The sequence below is a fragment of the Podarcis bocagei genome, assembly GCF_964188305.1.
Source record: "Podarcis bocagei genome assembly, chromosome: 16".
Lineage (NCBI taxonomy): Eukaryota > Metazoa > Chordata > Lepidosauria > Squamata > Lacertidae > Podarcis > Podarcis bocagei.
This window is the reverse complement of record NC_138142.1, coordinates 38099275-38119554: the sequence shown is the minus strand read 5'-3', so window position 1 is coordinate 38119554 and position 20280 is coordinate 38099275. Positions and strand designations below refer to the sequence as shown.

General features: G+C 43.2%; 1 long non-coding RNA gene across 1 annotated transcript; it reads right to left on the bottom strand.

Annotated features, from left to right (window-relative positions):
- Positions 1 to 13003: 13003 nt before the first annotated feature.
- On the bottom strand, positions 13004 to 15867 carry LOC308575313. Its single transcript, XR_014002761.1, has 2 exons — positions 15778 to 15867; positions 13004 to 14003 (listed from the first exon to the last, which is right to left on the bottom strand). It is a non-coding gene; the product is annotated as an uncharacterized lncRNA (long non-coding RNA).
- Between the last annotated feature and the right edge of the window lie 4413 nt (positions 15868 to 20280).

The window sequence follows — 20280 nt, the reverse complement described above, 5'->3', positions numbered from 1 at the left end:
CCTGCTGTGTTCATGTATTCCTTTTGATATCAAGAGTCTCATGTGCTGATACATTTAAAGGTGAAAAGTAACTACTTGACTTCACCCACCCCCCCAAAAAAAATTAACATTATGTGAGGACCTGTGAGGAACAGTGTAATGACCATCTTTCTGTTAGGTTTCTGTTTATGCCACTGTGCAGTTTTTGGAGTCACAAGACTCTGTTTACATTGCGGACTGTTGGAAGTCTCAAGGGAGGCGGGAGGCGGATGTTGATGCTACTGGTTTCCTGTTTCTATGTCCAGGTGTTCACTGACTCTCACAGAGCAGATGCATATTCTTTTCTGTCCTGCCTAGTTAGAAATAAACGTAGCGATGTAGCACATATTTCTGCTGCTCTTCTGCTGTCCGGGAACTCTGCGTAATGAGGGAATGTGCCCGAAGCCTCATTAAAGGCTTAGGTCCTTAATCACAGTCAGAGGAGAGCTCGATGGATTCTGAAGTACATTGTGGGGGAGAGCCATTTCAGCTTGGTCGTAAGGAACCTCTGACACGTTCCTGGTCCTGGTTGGTGTCATCTGCTCTCCCCCTCCCTGCATAATCCCTTTCCCCCTCATAAGACATGCTGCTCATCACAATACAAGTCTTATTGGGATATGCCACTGTGTCAATATATTTTCTGCAATAAAGAGTCATTTTAGAGTTTCCTATGCAGCAGAGTGTGATGGTTTAATAAGCGGGGAGGAGTTCTTCTCCAGGGAATATAATTTGATACTTACTTAGAAGACCTTGCTTATCCTGCAATGGAGAGTAGGACCTGAACCAATGGATTCAAGTTCCAAGAAAGGAGATTCCGACTAAACATTAAGAAGAACTTTCTGACTATAAGAGGTGTTTGGCAGTGGAATGGTCTCCCTTGAGGGGTTGTGTACTCTCCTTCCTTGGAGGTTTCTAAGCAGAGGTTGGATGGCCATCTGTCATGGATGCTTTACTTGAGATGCCTGTATTGCAGGGGATTGGACCAGATGAGCTTTCGGGGGGTCACTTCCAACTCTGCAATTCTATGATTCTAAGATTTCATTAGGCCAAGCTTGTAAAATTCTCCAGCACATTCACCATGTGGAAGAAAGAAGAATTCCTCTTAAGCAGACTTTTTCTGCACGTCTCCTAAGCATAATGAACCAAGTTAGTCTCTCTGTGTGCTCTGCTGTAATTTGTGAATAGTAATGCATTTGCCTGGCCCTGTAATTACTATAATTATTTGAAATCATTTCCCATGGCCGTTACTTAACTCAGTCGAGTTAAGGAGTAATGTTATACCTCAAATTCAGAGTCATTAAATAATGTTATACCTAAAGGCTTCACTACTTGCCTGATCATCCTCCTTCCAGAAAGGGATGTTGCAAGCTCTGTCAATAGCATCCAGTTGCAGCATGCTGGGTCATTTATGTAAAACTGATGTCTAGTGCACATATATAATTTTCATTATGTCCCTGGCATCTAAGGGGAGACTGAGAGAGCCAATTTGGCAGGTCTCATTTGTAACCATCATTAGCAACCATCATTTGTAATCACTGGCCAACAACCAAAGAGCTGTTTCAGACAAGCCCTTGATGGTTGGGCAGGCCCAGAAAGATTTATGTAGGAAGAAGAGTTTGGATTTGGATTTGATATCCCGCCTTTCACTCCCTTTAAGGAGTCTCAAAGCGGCTAACATTCTCCTTTCCCTTCCTCCTCCACAACAAACACTCTGTGAGGTGAGTGGGGCTGAGAGACTTCAGAGAAGTGTGACTAGCCCAAGGTCACCCAGCAGCTGCATGTGGAGGGGCAGAGACGCGAACCCGGTTCCCCAGATTATGAGACTACCGCTCTTAACCACTACACCACACTGGCTCTCATGTAGGATTATGAAACAATTCAAGAAGGTTTCATTGAGTATTCATCATCTGCATTTAGTGTATTTTGTGTGTGTGTGTGTGTGTGTGTGTGTGTGTGTGTGTGTTGAATTAAGGCAACAGGTCACATCTAAAAAAGAATACAATAGGAATGTATCTAATATGTATTGTGCTTCTATTGTTGCAGGGATGCCCAATTATGCTTCCAGAATTAATGCTGAGAAATACAACATTGATACATTGCCTACAATTGATTCAAAATCCTGTGGTGCTTACTGGTTTGTTTGTTTGTTTGTTTGTTTGTTTGTTTGTTTCATTTACAAGTGGATGATTGGAAAAAAATAAATTACTAGTCGTACAGCATTTGTCAACTTTGCAGGTGTGTCAGAGTGGGTAGGCAAGTATAGCCAGAAGTATACTTAGTCATAGCTAGAGAGTGGTGATCTGTTTCTATCATAATAGATTGATACACAGGGTTTCAGAGTACAAGGGACTATTGAGTTATACCAGCAACATTGGATGAAAGAGAGATTTTAAGGACCCATGGAGTTAGAACACAGTGTCTAGAACAGGGAGGAGTTTTCTTCAAGTCCTTTGCTGCAAGGCTACAGGTTGTGTCTGTAAACATGCCCAGGAGATATGAGAAAATATATTGCTCTCTCACTAGAGTCATAAATGTAATCTCCGCTCCTTCTTCATCAATCCTAATTCTCATGGGGAGTAGATCCATCAGTCTTGGCTTCTCTCAGTTTTTCATTTTTCAAAACTCCCATTTGCTTCAGTTCTGTATTAATGTGTACTATTACTATTGTTATGATTGAAACCTTTTTCTTAACAGAACTATCACACTTTTATTATTGTTCATTAGATTTATTACCTGCCTTTCACTATGAGTTTCCAGAATGAGTTACAGTACAGTGGAACCTCGGGTTGTGAACATGATCCATGCGGGAGGCATGTTCGCAACCTGCACCACCGCATGTGTGCATGTGCGGGTCACGATTCGGCACTTCTGCACATGTGCAACGCGTGATTTAGCACTTCTGTGCATGCAAGAGTGCTGAAACCTAGAAGTAACCCGCTCCTGTACTTCCGCGTTCGGTGCGGTGCGCAACCCAAAATCACATAACCTGAAGCATCTGTAACCTGAGGTACCACTGTACTTACTTATTTCATTTATATCATACCTTTTTCTCTAAGGAGCCCAAGGTGGAGTACATGGTAATTTCTCTCCTCATTTAATCCCCACAATAACCCTTTCTCTCTGGGTGAGAACAGTCATTACCCAGATGTTTAGGCAATCTGGGAAAACTTACACTGAATGGTGAAGCTTCCATGTAGCACAAATAGGGACATGGCCCTACATTTCTCATGCGCTGGGGTGTATATATGTAAAAAATAAAATAAAATATGAAGAGCCCTGTTGGATCAGGCCCACCTAGTCTAGCATTCTGTTGCCAGAGTGGCCAAGTAGGTCTCCCAGTGTGCAACTGTGCTCAGGTCGTGCTTGAGGCTTTCCTATTGGCATCTGAGTGGAGATTGTGAGAACAGGATACTACACTAGCCATTGGCCTGATCCAACAGGACCCTTCTCATATTTTAATAGGAAACCCAGAAGCAGCATCTTTTTCCCCATTTGGGATTCCCAGCTCAAGAGCACTCTCCAGTCTAGCTTTTCTTACATTCCCATGGTGTGGGAGATTCCATCATTTGTGTTGATTCAGCCCTGCTCAAATTCACTTCCGGAAAGCTTTGGCCAAAAAAGCAACTTGCCAAGGGAGGACTCCACGTACGAGGTGAAAGATGAGGAAGAACAAACAGCTACATAGGGATGAAGAGCTAAAGAAATGAAAACACTGCTTGAAAAACCTTGGCAGCTGCATGCTGGGAAACACTTTGAGCATTTAATTAGAGCCTTGTGACAAGAAAATGCATCATGCTTTCAACTGAAGGCACAAAGCAGCCCAAGTGAGATTGCCTCAATGATGACACACACTAGTTGGATTTCTTGCCATTACAGAAAGGTGCAGTTTGGCTACAAAGGCTTTTTTTCTTACTGTTGCAAAATCTGGGCAATTTCCCCAAGTGATCTTGATTTCTGTTCTTGCAAGCCTGCCATTCACTAATTTATTAATCCTAACTAGGATTCTTCAACACCAAATCTTTGCATTCTTTGAGGAGTGACCAAATCAGAGGTAGGAAAGGATATTCCACCCCCACAGTGTGTGTGTGTGTGTGTGTGTGTGTGTGTGTAGGTGGTGTATATTTCAAATTTTCAGAGAAATTTAACGGGAAGCACCAATTCCTAAGATGCTATGGAATATCCACAAACATTCTAACTATTTAGGTGAAACGGTTAGGCCACAAAATCCTGATAATGCAGTTGTTATGAAAGGTATCTATGGGGGGACCTTAAGCTTTCCATTGAAAGGCAGCTAGCACTCATAACAACTAACAACCTGCATGAAAATTTTCTAAGTTATTAGGGGCAAGGCACAGCCCCTAATAATGTGTCATGTTTATACATTTTGAAAATAATACTTCATGGGATGGGCGGGAAAATTCAGTTCACATTTAAAGGTGAACCTACTATGATCACAATATATGATCCGAAACAAAACAATCCATCAAAATTCACACTTCCCTGAACTCGGCAATCCAGTTCACCAGCTGAGTAACGTGCACAGAAATGCCCATGTGAAAATAGAATGTTCCAATAAATGCACATATTGCTGAAAATAACACAAACATGCAATCTATAAGGGGAAATTGCTTTACAGAAAACGTGTATTTATTATTATTATTATTATTATTATTATTATTATTATTATTATTATATCATTATTTAGTAAATTTTCATATATATATATATGTAAAGGGACCCCTGACCATTAGGTCCAGTCATGACCGACTCTGGGGTTGCAGTGCTCATCTCGCTTTATTGGCTGAGGGAGCCAGCGCACAGCTTCCGGGTCATGTGGCCAGCATGACTAAGCTGCTTCTGGCGAACCAGAGCAGCGCACAGAAATGCCGTTTACCTTCCTGCCAGAGCGGTACCTATTTATCAACTTGCACTTTGACGTGCTTTCGAACTGCTAGGCTGGCAGGAGCAGGGACCGAACAACGGGAGCTTACCCTGTCGCGGGGATTCGAACCGCCGACCTTCTGATCGGCAAGCCCTAGGCTCTGTGGTTTAACCCACAGCACCACCTGCGTCCTTCATATATATATATATATATATATATATATATATATATATATATATATATATTTGCTTTCGTAGATTTTCACGGGTACAGGAATGCAGGTTTTGGTGTCTTCGGGTGTCTTCCCGTGTAAGAGTTGGGGTGTCTAGGCGACGTTTCGACGAGGTCTCACTCGTCATCTTCAGGCTGGTGCTTTCGGCTTCTGTTCCAGTAACAAGCTCTGTTCCAGTAACAAGAAGCCGAAAGCACCAGCCTGAAGATGACGAGTGAGACCTCGTCGAAACGTCGCCTAGACACCCCAACTCTTACACGGGAAGACACCCGAAGACACCAAAACCTGCATATATATATATATATATATATATATATATATATATATATATGCTTTCGTAGATTTTCACGGGTACAGGAATGCAGGTTTTTTCTTTACCAACACATGAAAGAAACAGGACACGAAATTAATTTTTCAGATTCCAAATTGCTCTTTAACATGGAACACCACCACAAGAGAATAATCATGGAAGCCATCGAGATAGAGAAACACCCTCACAACATGAACAAGCGTGACGATACGTCCCGCCTGCCAGACATCTGGAAAATAGCCCTCCCCACAAAAACCGACACCAGAACCAGAGGCACACAGAACGCCATCTCCAATCAACCACACCAGACCCAAACCCAGACCCTCTCCACAGATAAATTACAGACACCATCCAGTAGCCAAACCATAGTGGCACCTCCGGATGCTGCACCCCCCTGCAATCCCTACACAGATCTGGCTGGCACAGGGCACAAAACCACAGCTCGCCCCTATACACGAAGCCAAGCCAGAGCACAACTAAGTGCAGTACAGCCATCTTCTCAGAAAAAACTCTTCACAAGCTCAAGAGGTCAAGACACGAAAGCTTTAGCAACTAATCCACACCTAATGACCCTCCTAAGTGGTACTCAGAATATCACTCAAGAAATCACTCAAGATATCCCTCAAGTAATTAATGAACAAAAGAAGAAAAGACACACTAACCTGGGAACTTCCTCTCTGCCCAGAACGTTGGAGGCTATACACCACACCCCCTCAACAGTATTTATAGGAACTCAAACACTGAGATCCTGCTCTGTTCCAGTAACAAGAAGCCGAAAGCACCAGCCTGAAGATGACGAGTGAGACCTCGTCGAAACGTCGCCTAGACACCCCAACTCTTACACGGGAAGACACCCGAAGACACCAAAACCTGCATATATATATATATATATATATATATATATATATATATATATATATATATATATATATATAGACTGCGTCAGACCAACACAGCTCCCTACCTGAATCTGGGAATGTCCCCTCCTTAAAACCCTGGAGAACATCTCCCACTCAGTGTAGACAAAACTGAGCTAGATGGACCAGTGGTCTGATTCAATATGACGCAGCTCCCATGTTCCTGGTATTGCTGTTCTGCATTGTGGTTTATTCATTTCCCCAGTGGAACACCATCTGGGATGGAAACCAGAAAGATCAAATGACACTACCAGGAAACTGCAGGTGTTAATGCAATTGGAAGTTTTTATTATTGTAATTGAGAAGCAGAAGCAAGGAACATTTCCAAAGTTTCAGGTGGCACCGAAATGCCAATCCAGACATGGAGGTTACTTAAATGCAAATATTACTAATAAGGAAACAAAAAAAATACAGCCAAAAGATGGGAAAGCATATGCCAAGTCCATCACAGGGGTGTGAAGTTGATCAAACGACTTCCAGTGACTGAGCTACATATCTTGTTGGGTTTTTCCATTCCTTTATTTTAAGGAAATGGCACACAATAGTAGTTTTCAGGCTGGGTGGAATCTTGGGTCACTCGGAAGCTGAAAATAATAGCAGCTGGCCTCTTTCATGGTAGGATTGGATGCATATGAATTTAGGCCTACAAATGGAACATTTCTGAATATATCAATTTTGAATGCCATGTTCTGATTTCTTTTTCCACGGTCTTCTTTGAATGTTCGTTCTGTGTGGTGCCCCATGGTGCCTGGGGTGCGGGTTTTTAGAATATACGGCAGGGGCTGTAGTCACTTCTGGGTAGAGACAGCAGAGATCAAAGGCTGGGGGAGATGGCTGCACCAGCGGAGATGGAGGCACATCCCACACGGGCAATTCCCTCGCAGCACAGAGCAGGAGCACAAGGGTTGCATTGCTCAATGCAGGAGGATTGGTCAGAGCAGTGGAGAGCTGGGCCCGGGATGGATATAGTGAACGGTGGTGGCTGAATGGTGACGGTGGAGGTGGGGCATCTGCTATAGCACTGGGTCTTTCCACAAGACATATTTGCTGAATGGATCTAAGGAAACACATCAGAAGAACATAAGAAGAGCCTGCTGGATTAGTTAATAGCCCATCTAATCCTGTTCTCCCACTGGCCAACCAGATGCTCCCATTGGGAAGCCCACAAGCCGGTCCCAATCACAACAGCCCTCTTCCCTCCTGTGGTTTTCAGCAACTGATATTCAGAAAGACTTCCACCTTCAGCCATGGAGGCTGAGGACAGCCATTGTGGTTCAACACAAATGATAGCATTTTCCTTCAGAATATCAGGGTGTGGAACAGAATAGATTAAAATAAGCATGGTCAATGACTCTGGAAATCCCTGCCCCTTGATGGTAAAAACCTTTGCTGTATTGTTGTTGGCACCTGCTGAAAACCTTCTTTTTCCTTTAGGGGAGCCTACCATGGATTGTCACTTATGGCTGTCCTATGTAGAGCGCACTCATTCAAGCTAATGGACATGAGTAAGGCCGCATCAATACTGAGCATTTTAAGCTGCATCTTATTTCTTTAAACAGTCATGGCTTTCCCCCAAGAATCCTGGGTAATGGTAATTTTTTAATGGAAAACTCTGAGAGGGAACTGGGTGCTCTACTGATTCTAAACACTCCAAAGTATTACAGTTCCCAAGATTCGTTATTTTTAATGTGGCCTAACTTAGAGTCATTCATTCATTCATTCATTCATTCATTCATTCATTCAACAATCATCCCTTTTCCCAAGGAACTGGATGAGGAAATGCCCCCCGTAGTAACTCTAAGTGCCCTTTAAACACCACATTCTCAAGAGTCATCATATTTAAATGTGGTATGATATTGCTTAAATTGTTGAGATGTTCATGGAAATTCCAGAGTACAGAATAAATAATCCTCTTGAACCCCTGCCTCCTCTGACCTCAATATATATACTAAAATCGACTCCCCCCCCCCCCAAAAAAAGCTGTTGGAATTCAAAGGTTTTGAACATTCTGTAATGTATCTTAACCAAACTTACCTGATTCTTCAAGGAGGAGGACTCAACAAGGATGAGGAGTTGTCTCAGTGTTGAGGCAGGATGATGGTTTCTCCTTGCATCCCAGGCCTTTTTATACTGTTCCTTTTCAAAAGGTTCTAATTAACTGCTAGCATCATGTCCCATCCAGGTTGTCTCAAAGTGTGATTTCACTCCACATTCTCATTTGTTCCACCTGGTGTTTCAGCCCATAGGCGGGATCCTCCCTCCGGAAATTGCTAGGGTCCAAATGTTTGCAAACGTGACTTTGGGTGAAACTGAGCTAAAGTAGCCCAATTTCATAGAATCAAGGCATCATAGAATTTTAAAGTTGGAAGGGAACTCAGGGGTCCTATAGTCCAACATTCTGCGCTGCAAAAATATACACGTGGCCTATATGGGGATCAAACCCATGACATTGGTGCTATCAGCACTGCACTCTAATCAACCGAGATGGGATGCAAATAGCCTCTGAACATCATCTTTGTCATTACTTGTGTGAATGGGGGAGTTCCACCAAATAAGGTGAATTTCTGCATGTTCATAGCTGGTCCTACCCCTAGTGAGATGTCTTGCTCAGGTGGTTAAGGCAGGGGACCCTAGCAATTATCAGAGGGAGGATCCTGACTATAAGCTGATATACCAAGGAGAACAGCTGATCCTACCCCTAAGCAGAGGGAGGTGTCTGGCTCAGGTGGTTGAGGCAGGGGATGCATTGGTGGAGCATGATGTTGGAGGTTACAGCTATGCAGTGCCAGCTGGCCTGTCTCATGCCAACCCGTGGTTGTGGTGGTAGACATCCCATCACTGTGAATGGGCATCTATCTTTATTTTGAGCCACTTGCATACTCTGCATTGCAGGGTTTGGGACTAGATGAATCTTGGGGTCATTTCCAACGGGATGATTCCATGAAATTGAGCTGTTGAGCTAGGAAGGCTGTTTTAGCTCAGTATTCTCCAAAGTCAGGTTTGTAAGCATTTGGACTCTAGCAATTTCCGGAGGGAGGATCCTGCCTATGGGATGAAACACCAGGCAGGACAAATGAGTATGGATGGTGAACTCACACCTTGGAACAGGATGAATATTATATTATAGGACATGATGCTAGCAGTTAATTGGGACCTTCTGGAAAGGAATGGTATAAAAAGCCCTGAGATGCATTGAGACACCATCAACCTCCCTCAACATTGAGATGTTCCAGTCGAGTCCTGCTCTTTGAAGAATCGGGTAAGTTTAGGCAATATGAATTAGTGTATTCAAAATATTTGAATTCTAATAGCTTTAGGGGGAAGCTTCAGTCATTGAATGCTGATGTCCTAGTCAGTTCCTTGGTGGGACACTGCAGGATGGAAAGTGGTTGGCCACTGGAAGAACTGGATGTGGGACTAGATAGGCCATAACCAAATCCAGCAGGCTCTTACGTTCTTTTGATCTGTTTCCTTAGATCCATTCAACAAAGATGTCTTGTGGAAAGACCCAGTGCTATAGCAGATGCCCTACCTCCACCGTGACCATTCAGCCACCACCATTCACTATATCCATTCCGGGCCCAGCTCTCCACTGTTCTGACCAGCCTCTCTGCGTCGATCAGTGCAACCCCTGTGCTCCCGCTCTGTGCTGCGAGGGAATTGCTCCCATCTCCGCTGGTGCAGCCATGTCCCCCAGCCTTTGTTCTCCGCTGTCGCTACCCAGAAGTGACTGCAACCCTTGCCGAAGATTCTAAGGACTCGCAACTCAGGCACAGAATGAACATTCGAAGACGACTGTGGGAAAAAATCAGAAAATGGCATTCAGAATGGGGACATTCAGAATTTCTGAGTTTGTCGGCATAGGTTCACGTGTAGCCAATCCTAGTCCTAACCAGAACAGACCACCTGATATTATTTTCAGCTTCTGATTCACCCAATGTGAAAAGCACTATTGTGTGCTATTTCCTTTATAGAACCCCCCCCTCCAACAAAGTACGTAGCTCAGTCACTTGTAGATATTTGATGAACATCATACCCCTCTGATGGACTTCTCATATGTCTCCCAATCTTTTGGCTGCAATATTCTGCTTTCTCATTAGTAATGCTTGCATTTAAGTAACCTCCATCCCTGGATTGGCATTTGGGTGGCACCTGAAACTATGGAAATGTTCCTTGCTTCTGCTTCTCAATTACAATAATAAAACTTCCTATTGTATCAACACCTGCAATTTCCTGGTAGTGTTATTTGATCTTTCTGGTTTCCATCCCAAATGGTGTTCCACCAGGAAAATAAATAAACCACAATGCAGAACAGGAATACCAGGAACACGGGAGCTCCCTCGTACTGAGTCAGACCACTGGTCCATCTGTTGCACTCAGGGTCCCACACAACTAGCTCAGCATTGTCTACACTATGTGGAAGATGTTCCATCAGGCAACAAGGAATCCGATCCCCACACAGTAGATTGCCAGGAACAGATAAGACAGTGAAAGTTCTTACTAAAGTATTTTATTCAGTCTTCACAGAGAGAGGCTGAGAAATGCAGCCTCTTTGAGTAATGGTGTTGCTCCAAATAAATCTCCATCCCCCTTCTCTCCACTTCCTCAATCTTCAACACCACCAGCCACCTTACGGTGGCCACTTAGGGCCATTTGTCTCTGATACTTTTGCTCTCCTATTTTTAAGGCTCGCTGGTTTCTGGAATGCTTTCTGGAATGCTTTCTAGTGATAATGTGTCGGCCAGCTGCTCTTCCTCCTGCTCCTCCTCTCCCATTATTTCCCAACTTTCCTCCTCATCTTCCGTTGACCTGTGACCTCCCTCAAACCCTGTTGTAATTCTGAACTGTCTTCCTCTTATCTGGAAGGAAGGTGGTCTCCACCATTTCTCCTCTGTCGAATCCCTGACACAAACACAGTAAAGGAAAAGGAAAAACTTCCAAACTCCTCTCCACAGCCATGAGGGAGATGAGATGATTCAAGAGCATATGCTGCAGCGTTCTGGGAAGAGAAAGCAGGGAATCTATCTCACCCGCCAGCTTTCGATATTCCCTTCGTGCCCTAGCTCTTGCTCCTTTGCCTGCCCACCCGCCCAATCTTGGTGCTTCTTGCACACCGCAGGTTCCTCTCTTTTGCTCACCCACCGACCTGAGTAGCAAATGATGGTTGCTAATGATGGTTACAAATGAGACCTGCCAAATTGGCTCTTTCAGTCTCCCCTTAGATGCCAGGGACATAATGAAAATTATATATGTGCACTAGACATCAGTTTTTCATAAATGACCCAGCATGCTGCAACTGGATGCGATTGACAGAGCTTGCAACATCCCTTCCTGGAAGGAGGATGATCAGGCAAGTAGTGAAGCCTTTAGGTATAACATTATTTAATGACTCTAAATTTGAGGTATAACATTACTCCTTAACCCGACTGAGTTAAGTAATGGCCATGGGAAATGATTTCAAATAATTATAGTAATTACAGGGCCAGGCAAATGCATTACTATTCACAAATTACAGCACAGCACACAGAGAGACTAACTTGGTTCGTTGTGCTCAGGAGACGTGCAGAAAAAGTCTACTTAAGAGGAATTCTTCTTTCTTCCACATGGTGAACGTGCTGGAGAGTTTTAGAAGCTTGGCCTAAGGAAATCTTAGAATCATAGAATTGCAGAGTTGGAAGTGACCCCCCAAAGCTCATCTGGTCCAATTCTCTGCAATACAGGCATCTCAAGTAAAGCATCCATGACAGATGGTCATCCAACCTCTGCTTAGAAACCTCCAAGGAAGGAGAGTACACAACCCCTCAAGGGAGACATTTCCACTGCCAAACACCTCTTACAGTCAGAAAGTTCTTCTTAATGTTTAGTCGTAATCTCCTTTCTTGGAACTTGAATCCATTGGTACGGGTCCTACCCTCCGTTGCAGGATAAGCAAGGTCTTCTAAGTAAGTATCAAATTATATTCCCTGGAGAAGAACTCCTCCCCACTTATTAAACCCTCACACTCTGCTGCATAGGAAACTCTAAAATGACTCTTTATTGCAGAAGATATATTGACACAGTGGCATATCCCAATAAGACTTGTGTTGTGATGAGCAGCATGTCCTATGAGGGGGGAAAAGATGCAGCGAGGGGGAGGCCAGATGACACCAACCAGGACCAGGAAAATGTCGGAGGTTCCTCACGACAGAGCTGAAATGGCTCTCCCCCATGACGTACTTTGGAATCTATCAAGCTCTCCTCTGACAGTGATTAAGGACCTAAGCCTTTAATGAGGCTTCAGGCATGTTCCCTCATTACGCAGAGTACCCTGACAGCAGAAGACCAGCTAGAAATATGAGCTACATTGCTATGTTTATTTCAAACTACGCAGGACAGAAAAGAATATGCATCTGCACTCTGTGAGAGTCAGTGAATAACTGGACAAAGAAACAGGAAACCAGTAACATCAACATCTGTCTCCCATCTCCCGTGAGACTTCCAACAGAAAGATGGTCGTTACACTGTTCCTCACAGGACTTCACATATTGTTAATTTTTTTTGGGGGGGGAGGGGGGAATCCAGTAGTTACTTTTCACCTTTAAAAGTATCAGCACATGAGAATCTGGATATCAAAAGGAATACATGAACACAGCAGGAAACTGGAGTTTTGATGCAGTAAAGCATTTATTTTGATTGGGAAGAGACACACAATTCCACATGTTGAATTTCAGGTAACACAGAGTGCCAAATCAGACTCCACATGAAGACATGCAGCATCAAAAACAGATAGTGTGTTTGTTTGTTTGTTTGTTTGTTTGTTTTAAATGGAAACATGGACCAGCATGTTACAACATGGAGGACTAGCTCGTGCAAACATTGAGTAGAACTTAAGCAACACAAGTACATTTTTTTAAAAAAATAATAATAATAGCCTAACATTGTTAGATGAGTATTGATGGACAAATCTCACACGATAAAGACTTTATCACTCTTCTTCTCCTACAATTGCAATCACAGTGGAACATTGCACTTAAAATAGGGCACCTCTTCAGCTAAAACAGGGCAATAGTGAGGCACCACCAACGAGAACACAGGTTTCATCAATGCCCAATGAGAATACAATGTTCCCGGCTTAGAACATGATTCAGAATGAAAAGTGCTGAACTTGGATTGAGGACATGCGCAGGTGACTGCCTCAGCAGATGTGAAAGGGGGTCCTTTAAGTTAGAAGGTTGTATATTGGAACATAAATTTCTAGAACTCATGTCTACAGTGGATCCAACATCTGGATTTCTTGCTCCATGGTCCTCCTCATATTCATTCTGTGGTTGGTGGCTTCAGGGTTTATTCTAACTGGCAAGAGCTGCATCCACCCTCACTTTTTGACACATATCTTTTGGAGTAGATGCTGGTTGAACTCAAACCAGAAGTTGGACGGCTGTAGATTGAGCCATGTCTACCATGGTGTGCCCCTCCATGGCAGGGAACCATGCGAGCACAAGGGTTGTGTTGCTCAATGCAGAAAGGTTGGTTGGGACAGTGGATAGCTGGCCCAGGAATGGTGAGGAGGAAGGGAGGTGGCTGAATTTGGATGGTGGAGTGAGGGCAGCTGGCGTAGCAATGGTTCCATCTGGAAGACATCTTGGCTGAAGTGGATGTATAGATCTGAAAGGACACATCAGGTGGAGAGTGGACAAAGTGTACAAGGGTAAACTTTAATGCAATTTCACAGTGTTCTGGTTCTCCAACAGACATTTTAGAACCGAAGACCCATCCAGGCCAGCTTCGTGTTCTCGTAGTGGCTGGCTAGAGGCCCCAATGGAAAGCCCACAATCAGGACCTGATTACAATAGCCACTCTCTCCACTTGTGATTCGTAGCTGCTGCTAAACGGAGTTATACTGCATTTCATAGTGGAGGGTGAACCTAGTCATTGTGGCTAGTAGCCATTGATACCATTACCCTCCATGTGTCCAGCTTCAGTCTCCTTCAGAATAGGCCCACTGAAATCAATGGGCAGGAGTAATTTAATTCAGGGATAGCCAGCAATGTCTGCATCAGGTCTTCTGGACTACAAGTCCCATCAGTCCCAGCCAACTTGATCAATATAGCCAGGAGCAATCAGAGTTCTAGGCCGAAGCATCTGAAGAACATTGCATTGGCTACCGCTGCCTTTGGCTCATTTATATCAACTGGCCTACCTTGAATATAACTTATCTGGATACAACCACATTAAAAAAATAAAACAAGGTAACTAAATGTAACATGATAGACAGATGATAGCTAGCTAGCTAGATTATTGGAGACTTGTCATCAAGATCTTGGCCAGTGGATGGGGTATAAATATTAAAACTATTATTATATAGTAATATAATGATATAGTATATAGCTGGATAAAACCCCATAAAAAACAAAACAAGATACAGTAGAACCTCAGGTTGCGAACGTGATCTGTATCGAAGGCACGTTCACAACCAGCAGTGCCACGTCTGAGCACCTGCGGGTCGTGATTCGTCGCTTCTGCACATGTGCAAAGCACAACTTAGTGCTTCTGTGCATGCGTGAGCACTGAAACCCGGAAGTAACCCGTTCTAGTACTTCCGGGTTTCACACGGTGCGCAACCCGAAAATGCATAACCTGAAGCATCTGTAACCCAAGGTACCACTGTAACTAAATGTAACACGATAGAGATAGATAGATGATAGATAGATAGATAGATAGATAGATAGATAGATAGATAGATAGATAGATAGATAGATAGACATAGATAGAGAGATAGATGATAGATAGATAGATAGATAGATAGATGATAGATGATAGATAGATAGATAGATAGATAGATAGATAGATAGATAGATAGATAGATGATAGATATAGATATAGATAGACTAGATAGATAGATATAGATATAGATATAGATATAGATATAGATATAGATATAGATATAGATATAGATATAGATATAGATATAGATATAGATATAGATATAGATATAGATATAGATATAGATATAGATATAGATATAGATATAGATATAGATATAGATATAGATATAGATATAGATATATAGATAGCTTATTGGAGACTTGCCATCAAGATCTTGGCCAATGGATGGGGTACAAATAATAAAACTATTATTATTATTTTTTATTATCTACAACCCCTCTATTAGCTTGTTCACCTTCTGCTAAATCATACAAAACTATTCATAGATTCTGAGTAGGCATCACCAACACACTAAGGTGTCCCTTCTGCACTGATCACCAACATTCTGTGCCTTAAGTTTCCGCCTAAACAGATTTAGAACAGGTTAAAAAGTTGAAATAAAAAGGTGTGCACCTTAACAGGAAAGAAATGGACTTTGAGAGTTTCTTTTTCTTTTTCATTTCCACCTCCAAGTTTACCCAAAGGCCTTGACTTAAAATGAATTATAGCATACCTTACCAAGCTCTGCAGTGAAAAGAACTCGAGTTGAGTGTCTCTGTGCTGAGGGAATCTGGCGATGTTGCTGTGTCTGCTTGGGGCTTTTATCTATATATCCTGAGACAATGATGAGTTTTATTTTCACAAGATTCCAATTAATTCCTAATAGCATTTTCCTTGAGTCACTTCCAAGTAATTTCAATGAGTGTTGTTATGATTCACATATCTTCTTCCTTGTTATTGATGTTGCATGCCATAGTTGGGTCACTTCCCTGGAAATTGCTATGGGTCCAGCGTTTCAAAAGTGGCTCCCAGAATCCTTTGAGGGAAGACATGACTCTGTAAAGTGGTATAATAGTGCCCCATTGTGATTCTGTACCGTCGTCTTCTTCTCTGGAAGGGTCAGGCTGGGAAGGCGGTCTCCGCCATTCGTCCTCTGCCCAGTCCCTGACAGCGATATTATTTCCCCTCTTCTGACTAGCTTGCCAGGACATCCAGCTAAGAAACTGCTTGTAGGCTGAATCCAATGTCAGTCCCACCCAGGGCTTTTCTCAGGTTGAACTCACAGGAACTCAATTCCGGCATTAATCACTAACTTAATCATAACAATTATGGGTTGTTTCTCATACTGGACTACTCTGAGTTAAACCAATTGATATCAATGGACTTAACTAACTGATTCATAATAACTTTCAGTTTAATCCATTTTTTTGTCCTACTCAGAGTAGACCCATTGAGGAACATGACTTACTTAGGTCCATTAATTCCAGTGGATCTGAATATTTGAATGTTATTTCTGCAGGTAGAACCTTCAGTACCTGATATTCTTTAAGTCCCCGGTGCTCCTCAACTGGGAAATTAGTTGAATATTGATCTGTTCAACTGAGGAAGGAACAAGGCTCATTGTTAAAACTGGGAAAGGAGATGAAGGCCTCATGAGGAGAAGTAGGGAGCTACTTGGGAATCCTAATAGATAATTTTTTCTTCTATTGTTGCAGGGATGCAAATTATGCCTCTGGAATTAATGCTGAGAGATACAACACTGATACAGTGACTACAATTGATTCAGAATCCCATAGTGCTTCCGGTTTGGTTTGGTTTCCCCCCCAAATAGCTATTGGATGATTGGAAAAATAAATGACAAGTTATAGAGCATTTGCCAACTTTGCCAGTGTGTCAGAGTGGGTAGGCAAGTATAGCCAGAAGTATACTTAGTCATACCCAAAGAGGGGTGATTTATTTCTGTCATAATAGATTGATACACACATTTTCAGTGTGTGTGTGTTCCTCTGTTTAGTGTCTCAGCTGTGAAAGCTTCTTCCCACCCCTCAATAGAAAATGAATTTGCCACTTGAATGGTTTTACCTAGGGGGAGAGCAGGGGTAGCCACATGGAGGTCAATAGAACAGGACCAGACTTTATAAGCGGCATCTGCCCAAACATTTTACTCTTCTTTGTTGTGGCGCCTGTCCTTCTTTCCTGAGTGAGATCAGGCATTACCTAGGTGTTTGGGCAATGTGGGGAAACTCACACTTGTCTAGTATGGTGAAGTTCTGTGTAGCACGTTTAAAAAATAGGTATATGGCCATACATTTCATGTGTTTGGGGGTGTAATTCATTATGTGAATGAATGGCCCATCCAGTCCAACATCCTGCTCTCTCAGTGCCCCCCCAGATTCCCGTGGGAAACTCTCAAACAGAAGTGGTTCACGAGCGTACATTGGGCCATCTGCTTGGCCACTGTGAGAACAGACTGCTGGATGAGTCATTAGCCTGATCCTAGAGGGTGCTTCTTATGTTCTTTATGGGAAGCCTCGAAGCAGGGCTTCATCACAACATCATCTCTCCTCACTTGGGATTCCCAGGAACTGGCATTCAAAGGTATATTGCATGCAATGGTGGAGGCAGAACATAATCATTGTAATGTGTAGCTACTGGAAGCCTTATCCTCCAGGAATTTGTAAAATCCCATTGACATTTGGATTAGAGAGATGTGTGTAGGAGAAGACCATCAGTAGCTGCTGACTGCCATGGCCATATGACCTTCAGCTTCAGAGGCAGTAGGTCTCTCTGGCTATCAGTTGCTGGTGAAGTAGAGTGGGATGGGGCTATTGACTTCATGCCTTGTATGTAGGCTTCCCAGAGGCATCTGGCTGGCCAAAGTGAGAAGAGGAAGGTGGACCAAAGGGGCTTTTGGACTGGTTCCTAAGAATGTAAGGAAAATCTTCTGGATCAGGTCAAAGGCCCATCAAGTCCAGAACGCTGTTCCTCCAGTGGCCAACACAATTTCCCTTGGGAAGCCTGAAAGTAGAAGCTCAACAGCCCTCTCCAGCTTGGCTCGATTTGTGTTCACATGGCACGTGACATTCCAGAGTTTGCGTTGATTCAGCCGTGCTCAAAGCCACCTCCGGGAATCCTTTGGCCAAAAAGCAACTTGCCAAGGGAGGACTCCACGTACGAGGTGAAAGATGAGGAAGAACAAACAGGGACATACTGTAAGGGTGAATGGCTAAAGAAATGAAAACACTGCTTGAAAAGCCTTGGCAGTTGCATGCTGGAGAACACTTTGGGTGTTTAATTAGAGCCTTGTCAGAAGAGTCAGAAGAGGGGAAAATGCATCGTGCTTTCAACTGAAGGCACAGAGCAGCCCAAGTGAGATTGCCTCACTGATGACACACACTAGTTGGATCTCTTGCCATTGCAGAAAGGTGCAGTTTGGCTACAAATCCGCTGCCTTTTTTTGGCAATTTCCCCAAGTGATCTTGTTTCCTGTTCTTGCAAGCCTGCGATTCACTAATTTAGTAAGTGTATCCAGTATTTCTCAGCACCAAATCTTTGCACTCTTTGATGCCTGACTCAATCAGAAGTAGGAAAGGATATTTTCCCCCACAGCAGATATATATATGAGAAATACCGGTGGTGTTCATTTCAAATTTTCAGAGAAATTTAGTATGAAGCTCCTTTCCCCAAGGTGCTACTGTAAATCCATAAACTTTCTAACTGCTTAGGTGACACAGTTGGGACACAAAATCCTGATAATGCAGCTGTTATGAAGGGTCTTGCCTTTAACTATCCCAATTCTCCTGCTAAATATCACTATCCAAACACCTGAATTTACTGCAGATTCTTTTTCCATCATGGTCTACTGTAAATGGTTCCTGCTCTGGAAGGTAGGACTCGAAACAATGGCTTCAAGTTGCAAGAAATGAGATTCTGACTAAACATACAGGGGGGGGGGAACACTTTCTAACAGGTAGGGCTTTTTGACAGTGGAACAGTCTCCCTTTGGAGGTTGTGGACTCTCCTTCCTGGACAGATGGCCGTCTGTCATGGAGGCTCTAGTTGGGATTCTTGCATTGCAGGGGGTTGGACTAGATGACTCTTTGAGTGTCTTCCCACTCTAAGATTCTATTATTCTATGACCCCTCAAAAGGCCCTGCTGTGCCATTTTAAAAACCAAGAGAACCTGCATAATTTAAATAAAAGGAGTGATAGAAAACAACCCACAATTGTCCCACGCTTTGTTGTTAACAGTTTGAGGTAAGCCTTGTGGGTTTGCAAAATGGCAGGCTGGGCACCTTACAATACAATCCTATACATGACTACTCGGAAGTAAGGCGCGCTGAGTTCAAACCCTCTGAATATTACAGGGACAGATGAAAAGACTGTCTGGGTTAGGCTGGGGCTCCACCACTCTCTTCCTCCCCAGATTCGATGGCAGATCTCCCTTCCAAACACCTTGAGGCAGGCATATGGAAATGAACGAGTCTGTTTTAAGCAAATACATAAAGCCGAGATAATGCACCCTTCCAAGTGGTTGAAGAGTTTCTTAGCCCCCCTCCCCTTTTTATACCATATCCATGGACAGGGACGGAAGATGGGGAGCCAAGCTACTCTTAAAGGGGCCATGAGAAAAATTGCAGTTAAGCAAAATTTGGAATTTGGGACTCTACATAACATAGTGAGAAGCTATGATGGCTTAAGGGCTTTTGTAACTGTCTCAGCATTTTGGGGGCAGTTGGATGCTCTGTTCTTGCAAGAATTTTTTCACCTGGCTAAGGTGGTCAACAAAAGAGGTTTAAAGACTGCCTCAAGGCAAATCCCTAAAAATGTAAAGCATAATGCTGGTGGTCAACAAAAGGCTTAAACACTGTCTCAAGGAATTTTTTTTTATTAAAGTAGTATAAACACCAACAATTGGGAAACACTGGCCTGCGAGCGCTCCAATTGGAGAACAGCCTTTACCAAAGGTGTCATGGGTTTTGAAGACACTCGAACTCAGGATGCAAGGGAGAAACATGATAAGAGGAAGGTACGCTTTGCAAATCCACACTGTGATCAACTTCCACCCGGTAATCAATGTCCCCAGTGTGGAATGATGTGTGGATCCAGAATTGGCCTCCACAGTCACTTATGGACTCACTGTTAAAACCATGTTCATGGAAGACAATCTTGCTCAGCTACAAGTGATCTCCAGAGAAGAAGAAGAATTTTTTCACCCGGCTAAGTAAGGATATGT